This window comes from Myiozetetes cayanensis, unplaced genomic scaffold, assembly GCF_022539395.1.
Source record: "Myiozetetes cayanensis isolate MyiCay16 unplaced genomic scaffold, myiCay2020 scf18, whole genome shotgun sequence".
In the NCBI taxonomy this organism is placed as follows: Eukaryota; Metazoa; Chordata; class Aves; order Passeriformes; family Tyrannidae; genus Myiozetetes; species Myiozetetes cayanensis.
This window is the reverse complement of record NW_026087389.1, coordinates 15117766-15131473: the sequence shown is the minus strand read 5'-3', so window position 1 is coordinate 15131473 and position 13708 is coordinate 15117766.

Below are 13708 nucleotides of genomic sequence, written 5' to 3'. Positions count from 1 at the left end.
GCCGGGAGCCTGTCCGGGCACTGCCTTGAAGTGGATGGAGCCCACCTACAGCTGGAAGATGGATGTTGGCTTCCATGTGTCTCCCAGGTGATCCTGGAACATAACAATCCACTCAGGCACTGAGTTACCTTTGGAGAAAACCAATCATACCGCAGTGCTCCCTGGAAAGGGAAGAGTAACTGTGAAACCTTGATCCAGGCACTTTTTTGAGCAGAAAAGGGGAGCTTGTCCCACGTGGCTGATGGAAAAAGGAGGCAGAGGAGGCAGTAGGGACAGCATCAGAGCTGTTGCCTGGTCCTGCTTGTTCTCTGCCTTCCCACAAGGCAAGCAGGGCTGTCCTCGAGGGCCCCAGACGCTGTCACTGTGATGCTGAGGGCTGCACACTCTACAGACTACCACTGTTCACCCTTTGCTCTGGCAACTCAGACCGACAAGGGAGAACACAAGGAGGACTGTTTTGAAACTTCAGGATAGATTTCTAAACCCTTAGAGCCTTGGCTGAACCAGAGAACAGAAAGGAGCAGGGGAGAGGTAGCTTCCTACTGTCTCCTGGCTCCTGCATTGCCAAAGGATATTTCCAGGGGTCCAACCTGTGGTAGGAAAGGGGTGAAGTCTTTGTGTACAATCAGTTCAGTCTGAACCATCAATTTCTTGCAGAAGGGATGTCTGAGAGTCCAGATGGGCCAGGATTGAATAGCAAAGCAAGCATGAAGCCATGCTTTGCTCAAGAAAATACTGGGAAAGGGGCAAAATGTTGACCTGGCTGGAGTCTGAGCTGAGTATCAAACCCAAGAGGAGCTCTGGTAAGTGGGTCCAGCAGGACTTCTCTGTGTCAGGCGGGTATGGAGGGCCAAGCTTAAAAATGGGCTGAATAACCAAACAATGCCATTTTGTGATGTTCTGTGCATACATAAAACCCCAGAAATTCAACTCTGCTAGTTACAGTCTCTAAGACAGCAAGAAAGAACACTTCTTACCATCAAGCCTCCTTAGAAAGGATCACTGCTGCTTGTGCTGAATTTGGATGTGGTCTTGGCACAGCGGGTTTTGAGACCATGTGATGGCATTATAGTCTCATGCTAATCTGTCCTCATGGTGTGCTATTAAAAATAAATAAAAATCATGGCTTCCTAATCCGCAGGTTACTAACTGTGGGAAAAAACGTGTTTGCCACAGCCTTAGCAAGTGCTTACAAGTGTCACACTTTTGTATTTATTTATTAGCAAGTGAATGTATAAACACATTGTTACTACCCTGAGTATCTGGAGTGCAAAACCCACACAGCTGCTCTTGAAGGACAAAACCCTCATGTCTTCAGGAGAACCCTGTGCCAAGCCTGGGGGGCTGTGCAGGGGGTGACCCCAACCTCTTTCGTGCATGGACAACTCGGGGGGTTTGGCAGTGCCTCACCAAGAAATGTTATTGCCCCTGGCAAGTTTTTTTGGATTCTAGGAAGCAAAAGAGAAAGAAATAAGTTATTTTGATAGTGGATCAGGTATCAAAGGAATGAAAATAACCAGGTACTTTTGCAACCTGCAGGCTGAGCCCTCTGCCACGAAGCCAGGTGTATGTTCCTGCCTGGGGTGAAACTCCCCCTGGTTCAAAGAGGCAGCATGACAGCACTGGGGCTCTGATCCCCACAGATGCATGAGGCCCAGCAGGGCTGGATTTCATACTTCAGAGATGCATTTTCATTTTATTTCTCCTCTCCAACCAGCCAGGTGAGGCAGTTCCTAAGGGGAAATCCTGTGCAGACCAAGGAACAATTTCCTCCTCTTGTCTTTGGAGCACAGGATGAGGAACCAAATGACCTCCTAGATAAGCAGTGAGCAAGACAGCAAGTGTCTTCCACCAGGACTGCAAGTCCTGCAGGGACACTCCTGTTCTCTGCACACACACAAACAATGGGGTTCTGCACCCTCAGAGGGAGGATGTGCTGGCCAACATTCTGTCCACCAGTGAATAAAGATGAACTAGGCCTAGAAAAATACCCAACCTGGTCTCTGCTCCACTGAACAAACTTGCCTTTGAATACCTCTCACACTGAGAAGATGCCTGGGTTCAGGCTCTGCTGCTCCTTCTGTCCCAGCATACAGTGGGGCACCAGCCACCCACTCCTAATTAACTTGATGGGTAACTCAGCAGCACAAATCACCTCAAGTTACCTTGGCCACGGAACACAGCGGATCCTTCCACAATGAAACAGCATGGCAGGAATTATCCCAATCCATAATTGCTCTGAGCAGACAATAAACCAGCTTGTGCTGGTGGAAGTAGCCACTCGGAGGTAATAACCCAGTGAGTAACAATAATGGCAGCAGATACTTGATAAAAAGCAGGGAACAAAAGAGAAAGCTTTCTCCATTATCCAAACAACGGATGTTTTCTGTTTGCTTCCTTGGGTGCAGAGATGCACTCGGCTGTTTGGAGAGCGATGGAGCACAGCTCACACGCAAGCACGGCAAGGCGGGTTTCGGGCTGGGGGAGGAAGGGATTGTTTTCCACCGGTGAGATCGTGGGCAGGAAAATTAGTTTTCTCCTTTTAATCTTTCTTGCATTTCTACCCAGCATTTTATTTTCTTCAAGAGAAGTGTTTGCGTATCCGTGGGGAAAAAAACCTGTTCTGGGCTGGTTAAAAAAGGGCATTGAAGTACAGACGTGCTTGTTCCCCCCATTTGCACCCTGCGAGCACCCAAAATTGGGCAACAGGAGGGTTGAGCCATGCTTATCTCAGGAAAATCCCTAAAACCAGGGGCTTGCCTATGCCTGGTGCATGTACCTCCTGCTCCTGCCCACGGCTGTGAGCCCTCGTTGCCCAAGCTGCCTCACACTGGGGGTCTGGCTCCTCGCCCTGTAACTGCTGGCCCACAGCTCTGCTCCCCTGGTCCAAACCTGGAGCTCACACAGAGGCTATCACCCACCTGCCTCTGATGAATTGGTCTCTGAGAGCGGGACACCAGGCAGAGAAGAAAAAGAAATCCCCCCCAAGCTCCTCAAGTGCCACAAAGGCACTGGTGTGGTGGGGGCAGGTGGACGGTGACACAGCCCTCAGGATGTTTATGCCCCTGGCTCTGGCTCAGCACCAAGTGCCTGGCACCAGCACTCCAGTGATGCCCATTTCACACTTGGCTCCCTCCTGCTTCCCCAGCGATGCCACCTGCCACCTCCTGCCACCTCCTGCCACCACCTGCCAAGCCACCCCCTGCCCCCAGGGGGTCTGCTGCGGGCACAGGAGTTGGCACCAGGACGGGCTCCTACAGAGAGATCAGGACCTGGATGAGATGGAAATCACAGCAGAGATAAATCACCAAGATGTGAAAGATGGAATAGGAAAACCTGGGGGGCGAGGTGGGGGGGAAATTCCAAGGGGGTTTAAGGATCCAAATGCCATCTGGGCACAACGCAGCCCCAGTGCAGCCCCGCTGAGCTTTGCCCTGCCACGCAAACAAGCCTGCAGCCATCTGCAGCACAGGGCGTACCGGGGGAAGGCTCTGCAGGCTGCAGGGGCTAAGCACTGCTCATTAAAGCGCCGGGGAAATGTGAATGAAGCAGATGAATGGATGGAGAAATGAATGAAGGAGGGAAGAGGAAGTGAATGAATATTGCATCGACTTGGTGCCTTTCATCCTGGGATGGCAGAGCTGTGCAGCGCAGCTGATGGGCAGGAACGGCATCGGTGCTCCCTGGAGAAACCCCCGGTCAACACAGATCAGATGATTTCCTGTTGACAGAGCCCTTCAGGGGAAGGCAAACAGGGAGATGTGGCATATGGATTCATATTACTTGAAGCACAAGGCTTTCCCCAAACAAAATCCCTCCAACTCCCCCTTAATCAATGTGACAGATCATTACTTTTTGAGTTGCTCTTGTTCTTGCTATTCCAGACACCGGGTGATTTCCATGGCAACAGGATCCCAGCCATCCCAGGCCTTATCCTAACCTCTGTCATCTGCTGTCGAATCACACCAGTGCATAACCTGGGGACAGGAGCAGCAGGGCCACAGAGGTGCCTTTTGGCACTGGGGGGAGTTAAAGACCCCCTCTTTCTGCCCTGTGCAGCCCAACCCTGTGAGCCCTGGGGAACCTCTTGCAGCCAAGTACAGCACAGGGCTTGCAGGCAGCTGGGGGGAAGAATGTGGAAATGAAAAAATTATTTTCTGGATGTTTTATTGTGCTGTTCTGGAGCACTATCAGCTGAATCCACTGGCCAGCCTGACTGCAACAGGGATTCAGGGTGGTGGATGTTGGGAAGGAGCTGAGAGATGCTTGGTAACACAGAGCAGTTCAGGGACCAAAACTGGGTGCTTTGGGGAGGAAAGGGAGTCCAGCTTTACCTCTGGTTTGGATGAGAAAGTGTGCTCTCTTCTCTTCCATCTTTTGAAGGAAAACGAGTCTGGGATGTGACCCTGCTCTTCAAGGTTTACAGACCACCTGGTACAAACACCACAAGAAGCACACACTGCGCAGAGGAGTGTCCAGCCCTGCTTGAATGTGGTGCCACTGATCACCCCTCAGTGCCAGTTTGATCCTGTTTTACTGTGTGGAATTGGGGTGTCATCATCCCCCAACATCACCCAGGTGCTCCTGCAGCAGCTCACAGCTGCCACGCTGCCCAGTGCGGCCACACGAGCCATTTTGCAAGTGTTTAGCAGAGTATCTGAGGCTGGATGCAAAGCTCAGGGACCATCCGTGGGCTCTGAGCAGTTTTTTGAGCTGACCTCAGGAGCACAGAGCCTGCTGTGTGAGGGGTCTGGGCACACAGACACTGCCGTGCTGAATGAGCCGGTGCTGCAAGCCTTGCTCACATAGTAACCGCCTCCACTGCCGGCAGGAGCGGGGACAAAATCATTTGTTTTTTCCTCTTGCACTTACTCTGCTCCCTCCAGCAAGCAGATTCCCCTCTGAAAGGCCAGGGAGGATTGAGGGCAGGTGAGTGCCACTGCAGGAACTGGAGCCCCTGGCACTGGGAATGGGCTGTGGCAGAGCAGGCGGGGACAGTCGGGCATCACACCTCACCTGAGCTGGCAGGTAAAGCGCCTTTGTCTGTCCCTTCTTCACCCATATCACCCTTGTGATTCACAGTTTCACCCCCGTAAAACAGGATGTTTTCCTGCCAAAGATTTGCTGCCCTGCCTCTGCATCAGCCTACATTCCACGTAAGCTGTGTTAAATTTCATGGTAACCCTGCAGAGTTATTGCCCTATAACAAACACAATTGCTTGCACTCGATTCAGCACACCACTTACCTCATCCAAATATTAACAAGCACCAAATGCAGAGCAGGGGGCCTGCTTTCCCCATCTTCCCACAGGGGGTCTGGCCACTGGGTTTGGCAGCTGCAGGACTGGACCCCGATGAGAAGCTCCACTTGCAGACCGGGCCAGCAGCTTCCTTGAGCGAGGCCGGCTGTTCAGAAACTCCCTGCTGGAGTTTTTACAGTTGCATTCAAGCATTTATCTAGCTGCCCTTCACAGCAAGACAAAAGAGATGACCTGTCCTGCCATAACGTGAGCTAAATTGCTTCACCTGACTGCCAATGGACTGGACTTGGGGGCCAACAGTTCTTGGTTGAACTCTGGACCAGTTCCTGGGCCCTACCCGGTGAAGCAGCTGGTTGGGTTTGGAGTCAGCATCTGTTCTCATGTCATGGTGACTTTCCCAAGTACTTCAACACAAACTGCTCCTTGGAGGACCCCCAGCCAGAGTCGGGACATGTTTAGTGCTTGTGGGTCCAAGAAGGGACAGACCTTTATGAAGGGAAAGGACATATTTTCTATAATGCCATGAGTTATCCTTCAGGAACCATTAACAAAGAACCTAAATATATTCAGATAACTGAAACAAAAACAGAGGTCTAAAATACATAATGTGGTAAAACCTGAATTGAACAAGCTATCAATAGCCCCTTTATAATTAAAATAGAGGAAAGAGTTGTAACCCCTGGGGTTTATGGGGAGTATAGCCCTTACAGGGAGCTAGGGATATAACCCAGGTCAGGGGTTAACTCCTTTGCCAGCTCTGTGAAAGGATGGGTGACCCTGGTGCCATCCAGCCTGGAGAGCTTTCCAGAACAGGACCAGCTGCAGGAAGAGCTGGGTGATGCTCTGGGGCTGTGTAGGCAGGACCAGAGCAGAGCTGCTCCTTTTCAGCTTAACAACCCCCGAGCACTCAGGCAGAGCCAGCCCAGGCTGTGCAGAGCTGGAGCACTGCTCCCTCCACCCACACAGACACCGTTTGGGAGAGAGGAAGAAGGGGAAAAAAAAAATCAGAAGACAAATTGAGACTTACCTCTGTATTTTTGCCTGCCACTCCCACCATTCCCCTTCAGCCTAATCATTCTCTTCCTCTTCAATCAAGGCCAATTTGCAAGAGGAGCAGCTCCCAGTGCCTGAGTGCAAAAGCCTTTAATTACTGTCATTTGGGAGGCTGTGCCAGGCTCCCCTCCGGGGCCTTTTCATACTTTTCTTTGGAAGACACTGCTCCAGGACTTGACGCCCCCAGGATGCCATTTGTCAGGCTTTATTTTAAACAAGCACTCACTGCCTATTAGCAGGCTGGGGAGAAAGTTCCTGACAGTCCATCTGCACTGCTGCTACACGGACATGGCAATTACATCTGGGCAGTGGGCTGATTCTGGCTGCTCCCTGGGGCACCAGCCTGGCATGGTACCAGTTTCCTGCATGGTGGTCACTACACACAAGCCCTGAGAACTGCATTGCTCTCTCTTTGCTCTCTCTCCTCCTGTATCTCGACTGGGAATGTGGACGAGACTATAAATGGGGTCAGGAAAGGCAAGGAAAATTCAGAGAGAGCAGGTTGTTAAACAAAGTGGCCCCAAAGCATCCTCTCCCACACAAGTCCCCAAGCCTGCATCCCCAGGAGCACGCTCCCGACTGGAATGCATGCTCCCTATGTACAGCGTGGGTTTTGGTATCAGCCAGGGCTTTGTGTTTTATCCTGCACAGGAAAACATGAATGCAGAACCTACATAAACCAATTTGGCAGACCCAGCAAGCAGGGCTGGGAAACCACCTTGCTGCTGCCTCCTGCCCCACCACGCTGCAGGCAGGACACAGGGCTGGACAGCCTGTTGGGGAGACACAGTGTGAGCTGCCCTAAACATAAACACAGCCTGAGCTGAGATGTGCGACTCTGCCAACCCAGTGACCTTGCAGCTGGGGCTCAGCATTCACTGAGATATGAGAAAAAGGATGCCAGAAGGTTTCCAGATGTCTGGGACCAGCGCCCGTGGGACGTGCTCTATGAATCGCACCCACCAGAGCCATCCTTCTAATGTTTTATCTTCGGAGCATCACCTGTGGCAGGGAAAAGCTGCAGAGGAGGATTTCTGTGGAGCCTCGGCCAGTGGGTGGCACTGCAAAACCAGCAGTGTGTAAGAAGCAGCAGTGCAAGGGCCTGGGGGTGGAACAGCAGCACAGACACCGCACAGACACGAGTGCTGTGCATCTCCGGCAGGATCGACTGTGAGCATCGTGGGGATACTGCAGCCTGGCTGGTGGGAGGAGGGAAGCTGCTGGAGTGGGAGAGGGACATGTACACATGGATAACCTTCTCAAAGGTAGGAGCAGCTCATCAGCTTCCCCTGTTGTCCTACCGTGTTCTCTCTGCAGCTAAAAATCATGTGACATGTCACCCTAAAATGTAAGATCCCACCTTTGGGAAGTAGAAAGGCTCCTGCCCTGCACTCTGCAGCCCCAGTGAAGAGTGTGGGGTGGGAGGTGTAAAAGCCTTTTTGACCATCTTGGCTGTAGGCACAAGAACCCTGGAAGTACCTTGGCCACCGCAGACATGCTCCAGCCAGCATGACCTAGGGAACCAGGAGTCTGGAGGGAAAGTGGGCTGCACTACACTTACATCACCTCCTGCCCAGGTGGGAAGTTGCCAGTGTTTCAGTGTTGCCTTGACCAGTTAATTCCCAGGAGGTCTCCACTCAGATTTCATATCCCATCCAGCTAAAAATGCTCTGGCCCATCCAAGGCAATAAACGCTCTGTTCTTCCTTTCACTGACAGACAACAAACGAAGGAGCATCTTCTTCCCCCATGATGTCCCAATGGCAGATGGGAGCCACAAAGCTTTAAAGGAATGGGCTTGTGTAGCCCCAGTCTGGCTCCAGGACCATGAGGCTTCATGCTCTTCCTTTGAAGAGGAAGCCAGAGGGATGGGCAGAGAGCCGTGACAGAAAAACTGCCTCTCTTGGGCTGTGCAAAGGGAATTTGGCTCTGAAGGGCTGTACTCCCTCCCTGGTGGGGGGCAGCACCATCTGACAGCCTCTGCCTCCACAGGAACAGCCACTGTTTCCCTGCACAGCATCAACACAGCCTTCTCTGCTAATGGGTATTTTCTCTGGCAGGAGCCAAGGCTTCATCCAGCAGATTGTGGACTAGCAGGAGGCATGAGTGCAACCTCAAAAGGAGGATGCTCCTGTTATCAGTGGGGCTTCCTCCAGCACCTTCCTTCTGCAGGGAACATGCTGACTGGCATGGCGGGGGTGGCTGCAAAATCCCATCTCCTGCTGCCCACGTTCATGCTTACAGAAATGCCTTGGTACAGCCCACCCCAGACTGGGGAAGAGCTTCAATCCGGCCCTTCTGCTGCAAATGGATCTGATTTGCTCCTAGTGCTGAGCGCTCTGTAATTACAGTACATCCCACTTAATCGGGATGTGCTTAATTGGGAAATCCACTTACCAGGATGTCACCTAGGGAACCGATTTAAGCTTGATAACACTTAAGAGCAATGCCTGCTGCTTTATAGGGAAGGTAATTCTCCTACAGGGAGATGCCTTCAGGTGGCTGAATCACACTCCTTCTTCCAGCAGCATCCAATGCTCCTGGCTGCTTGTTCCTGCAACAGATTTCAGCCTTCCCCTTAAGTAGGTTACAGGCAGGAAATACACCAACTGCTACTGCCAGCTCACTGCTGTCCTCTGCTCCAGCTGAACAGGCTGCCACTGCCACGTGGGCCAGCCCTGGGCTGTCCCTGTGGCTGGACCCCCACACCAGCACGCCCGACCCCCTTCCCCGTTTGAGGATGGAGATAACCAGCACCCCTTACTATTAACCCCCACCCTTGTCTTCCTCCCTCCAGCAACCACACACAGCAAATGCCCAAGTGACAAGAGAGAGGGGACCTGGGATCAGTGCTTAGACTGAATGTTGAGCCAAGCACTTGGAGAGGCCAGTTTTCTGTCTGGTTTTCTGTGGGCTGAGGGTTTATGTGACCATCCTGAGTATCTGGGCATGAAAATATGCGTCTTATATATCTTATATATGCATCACAAATATCTGCTGAACCTCTGATTCATGTAGGCAGAAAGGTAGCTTTTCCAGAAACCAACAAATTCCCACAGATTTTGTAGTAGTAAGAGCCGGAGGAGAGAAAACTTATGAATATCCAACTCTCTACCAGCTCTCAGAGACAGAAGAGCACTTTGCCTCCCAAGATCCCCATGAGCCCCATTTCCCTGTTAGAGAGATGCCAGTTGCTCCAGGACCATTACTCCTCCAACCTTTTGGCATCACCTTGCACCTCTTCTAAAGGTGAGCCCTTGGACAGAGGCTGCCTTTGCTACCAAAACATCTGCTCTGTACGGCAACAACACAACTTTTCAAGATGCTGTGCTGATCTTTTTGTTCTCACCAACCATGAGGAGCTGGGGTGAGTCAAGGCAAACTCCTTGGATGCGTAATAGTGATTGCCTTTCAAATGCTTGAAAATGCAATAGCTTGACATCAAATGAGGGATTTTTATGGCTGCACATGTTTTGTGCTTCTCTGAACAAGCCAGCTTCCAGATTAGCTACATTGGCTTTTTAAAGTGCTATAAAATATGCAAAGGCACTTGTAATGTATAGTGATTTCTGTAAAAACAGGAGGTAAGTGCTGAAATGTCTCCTGATTTATAGTTTTGCTTCTGCTAACCTATGCTGGGAGAAGGGGTAAATGCAATCCTCTATTCCCTTTTTGGCTTCTTCAAGCCCAGAGACAGATGGAAGACAAAATGCCAGGGACTACAGAGCTTGTGCCTTTCAGCCACTCTGATAATTGCAGAAGAGAAAACCCTCCCAATTCCGAGGAATCACAGCCAACACCACACAGAGTGAACGCCTTTCCAAGGTGCAGCACGACATGAATGGCAAAGCTTGACCATTGCAGCAGCACCTGGTGGGGCAACACAAGCCAGGCAGCACCTCCCACCACGGTGCTGGACCTGATGCTGGATGGAGGGTCCAAAAGAGCAAATCACCATGATGGACCACGCTAACAGGGTCAGGCCTTTGCTTTCCTGACACCAGGGTTACCTTGTCTCCACCTCTTGTTCCTGCCCCTCTGTTCCTTCACACTGCTATAACACAGTGAGAAACCCACAAGGCTGTGCAATGGGGTTGCTCCCCCTGTCACTTGCTTGTGTTGGCTTAAATACATGTGCTGAACCATTACCAAACATCACATCCCCACAGATGTCTCAGGGGCTGGGCTTACCTTTTGCTAAAACTGAGCCGTGCAGAGGCTTGGCAAAAGGAAACAGCCCAGAGACCGAGGCTCCCATTTTCTGAGTCTGCATGGGAGGAATAAAGTATTAGTTCAAGCTCCATTTTAGCTTGAGGAGAACAGCATCATTTATGGGAGCCAAGCAGGTTCTTCCCCTCCTTGCTCCAGAGCCAAGCTGTCCCCTCACCATGCCAGGGCCAAGGCAGCGCTGCCACCGCTGAGGGCTCTGTGGTCACTGCCACAGCCACTGCTGGCCCTCAGTGCCACAGTCACCCCCAGCCAACACAAAGGCAAGCATTGCAGCCCTTATCTGGCGTGGCTCATGGCAGTCAGGCTCAGACAGCACCTCTGGAACAGAGGATGAGTCTTTCTGAGCTGGAAGTTTTAAAGCGCGTGCCTCAGTGCCAGGCGTGTTCAAACCCATCCGTCCCTGCAGAGCGACTGCAGCTCTCTGCTGCCAGCACGAACATGTAAACCCCACCTGGGCTGCCTCTCGCATCTATTTTTACACATATAAATGGTTTACAACAACCTGGAGGGTCAGCAGACCTCAAATCTTTAAATTAACCCTGTGCATTTTTATATAAAAGCGACACTTACCTTTAGCGGAGTTTATGCAACATGGATTTCGTGTGCTTTGTTACTGCAAATTAAACATAATTATTTAACAACTGCCAGTAGTGCTCTGTGTAACCAGCAAAGGCATGACTGCATCCTGAAAGCTGTTTAACATGACCAAGGTTAAAATGCAGATTGTTTTTAAGGTTTTGAGTGCATTTGCTGTCAGATAAGAAGTGCCAAGCCTGGCTCTTGCCAGTGTGAGCTGGCTGGACTGGGCATCTTCGTGCCACCATCAGAACGATGGAGGCTTGTTTGAAAACACCTCAGTTCCCTGGCTGTCATCACGTTGGTAAGAGAAACATGAGGGGAGGAGATGTGGAAAGGGGAAAGTGTCCTTAAATGTAAAAAACACACAGCAAAGTCAGAATCAAGTCTTAAATGTTAAGTGATCCTTCACTTATATTAGCAGCTCCTGCTGCTTGGTCCCTGCTCCATCCTCAGGGTGCCACAAGCCTCTCCTCTCATTTCTCTTTTGGGATGACACCGAGCCAGCACACAGCAGAGAAGCTGGATGAGCAGTGCTGGCTCTCCTGCTGAAGTCCTGGGACTTGAGCATCCACTCTTTGTTTTTGAAAAGACTGGGGATACAAACCTATGTTTTCCAGCTAATTGCAGAGAGCTGGAACGGCAAAACACGGCAGTATTTGCTAACTGCAAATATTTGGAGACCTCAGTCCAAACTGGATTGATGCACTGAGTGTAAACACGGGCAGGGAGAAAGCTTTGGGCACTCCAGCATCTCATGGCTAATTAAAGCTGGGAGAAATTTGTCTCAGCAAGTTGTGAGCCATGTACTTCTCCGGTGTGACTAAGCCACTGTGTGATATCTAATTTACCAGGAGGGGTGATGTGCTGCCAGCTAACCATGTTCCTGCAGGCAAGGTGGGCTAATTGAATATAGTTTGATGTTTCAGGGCAATCCTGCGTGCCAGCTTACCTGCACCATCCCAATCCCAATCAGCCTTGCAAACAGCAAGACAGCTCAGTGGGAATTTTAACTGTGAAGGAGTATTCAAGAAATCCTGACAAAATCCAAGGGCCTGACCAGAACAACGGGTTCTTGTGGTTTCTGCATGGCTGCTTTTCCAGTGAGGCAAATTGGGTTCTTCTCTTGCAACCAAGCAATGTTGAAATGTGCTCCTATCACTCATAGTACCTCAAGGCTCTCAGTCTCCTCCGAGTGCTGTCCTTAACCACAGTAAGAAAGTTGTGGTGCTGCCTTGCCTTGTATTAGTGATGTAAGTATCAAGATTAATTTCTCTATAAATAGCTCATTACCAGTGATTCTTTCCTTTGTCTCCAGTTCCAGCTGGAGAGAAGGGAGTCACTCCAGCAGCAACCACACATCTAACAGCAAAAAGACATTTCTCAGAGGGGGTACAACTGAGTTACAACAGATGTTGGATTTTGGGATCTGCCCTCTGCACCCCACAGCTCCTCCTTAGGGAAGGGTAGAGGAACTCAGAGGTCCTAGTTTCCACTTCATATCCCCATTGTTTCCCTGGGGTGAAAATGCTTTTTTCCTTACCTTTCCTGCCCAACCTGACTCACAGGCCAGGCTCATCCCAGTTGACATCTGGCCCCATTTTGCAGATATGCCGGTTTTGGCCCATTTGCCAAAGAGTCAGTGTGGCACAAGGAGCTCTGCCCTGGGCAAGGGTAAGAAACCAGCCACCCTCCAGGGTTTTTGGTGGTCCCCACACACTGCCAAGCCTCCAAAGGTCCCCTTCTGAGCACCTGGGAATCCCCACTTGCCCCCATTCACCTGGAAAAACCTGCCCTGGGGGAAGGCAACCTTGCTGGCTGGATTAATGCTGTCACTTCCATATTTTGTGGGTTCGGTGGCACCTCTCTTCAGCCAGCATGAGAGTCAGCCAGCCACCACCTCCACAGCAGAGAGGCTCCCAGAGGACAGGTTGAAACTGCTCATTTGGAGACAGAGATCACTTTTAGAGGGAAATCCTGTTCACTTCCCAAAGTGAGGTAGGTTTTTACCGAAGCACAGCCCCAGCCAAACGCACTTGTGGCACCAAATGCACCGCTAAAAGAAAAGGACTTGCTCTGTCAAAATGGAGCTGTGGTTTTCAAAGCTAACAGGGAGAAAGGGCACTGTAAATACCTGGAGGAAGCGTGGGCATGGCTTATTAATAGACACTTGCTGTGAGACTTTAGGCTGTATGACAAGGCTTTCAGTGTCCTCCTGATGTCCTCAGATGCCCTGTTCCTGTACTGAGCACTGGGCTCTGTAACCATGCAGCACATCCATCAGACCTGCCAAATTAGATGGGGCACAGAAGATGGGTTAATGCAGCTCGTACCAGTTCTTTAATTACCTGAGCATCCACCATCCATGTTCAGCTGGCTGGGAGAAGCTCCTGTTCCTGTCTCCTATAAAGGAGCAGATCTGGATGGGTACAGATTAGGGCTTGAGGAAGGCAAGCAAGGATACCAAGTAGGGTCATTCCCCAAAAACCTGAATTGCAGGGGTTTAACATTACCTGAGCTGCACAAAGGAGTTAATTGTGTTACCTTTATACCCTAATTCATCCACTCATTCCCCAAAAGGATGTACAA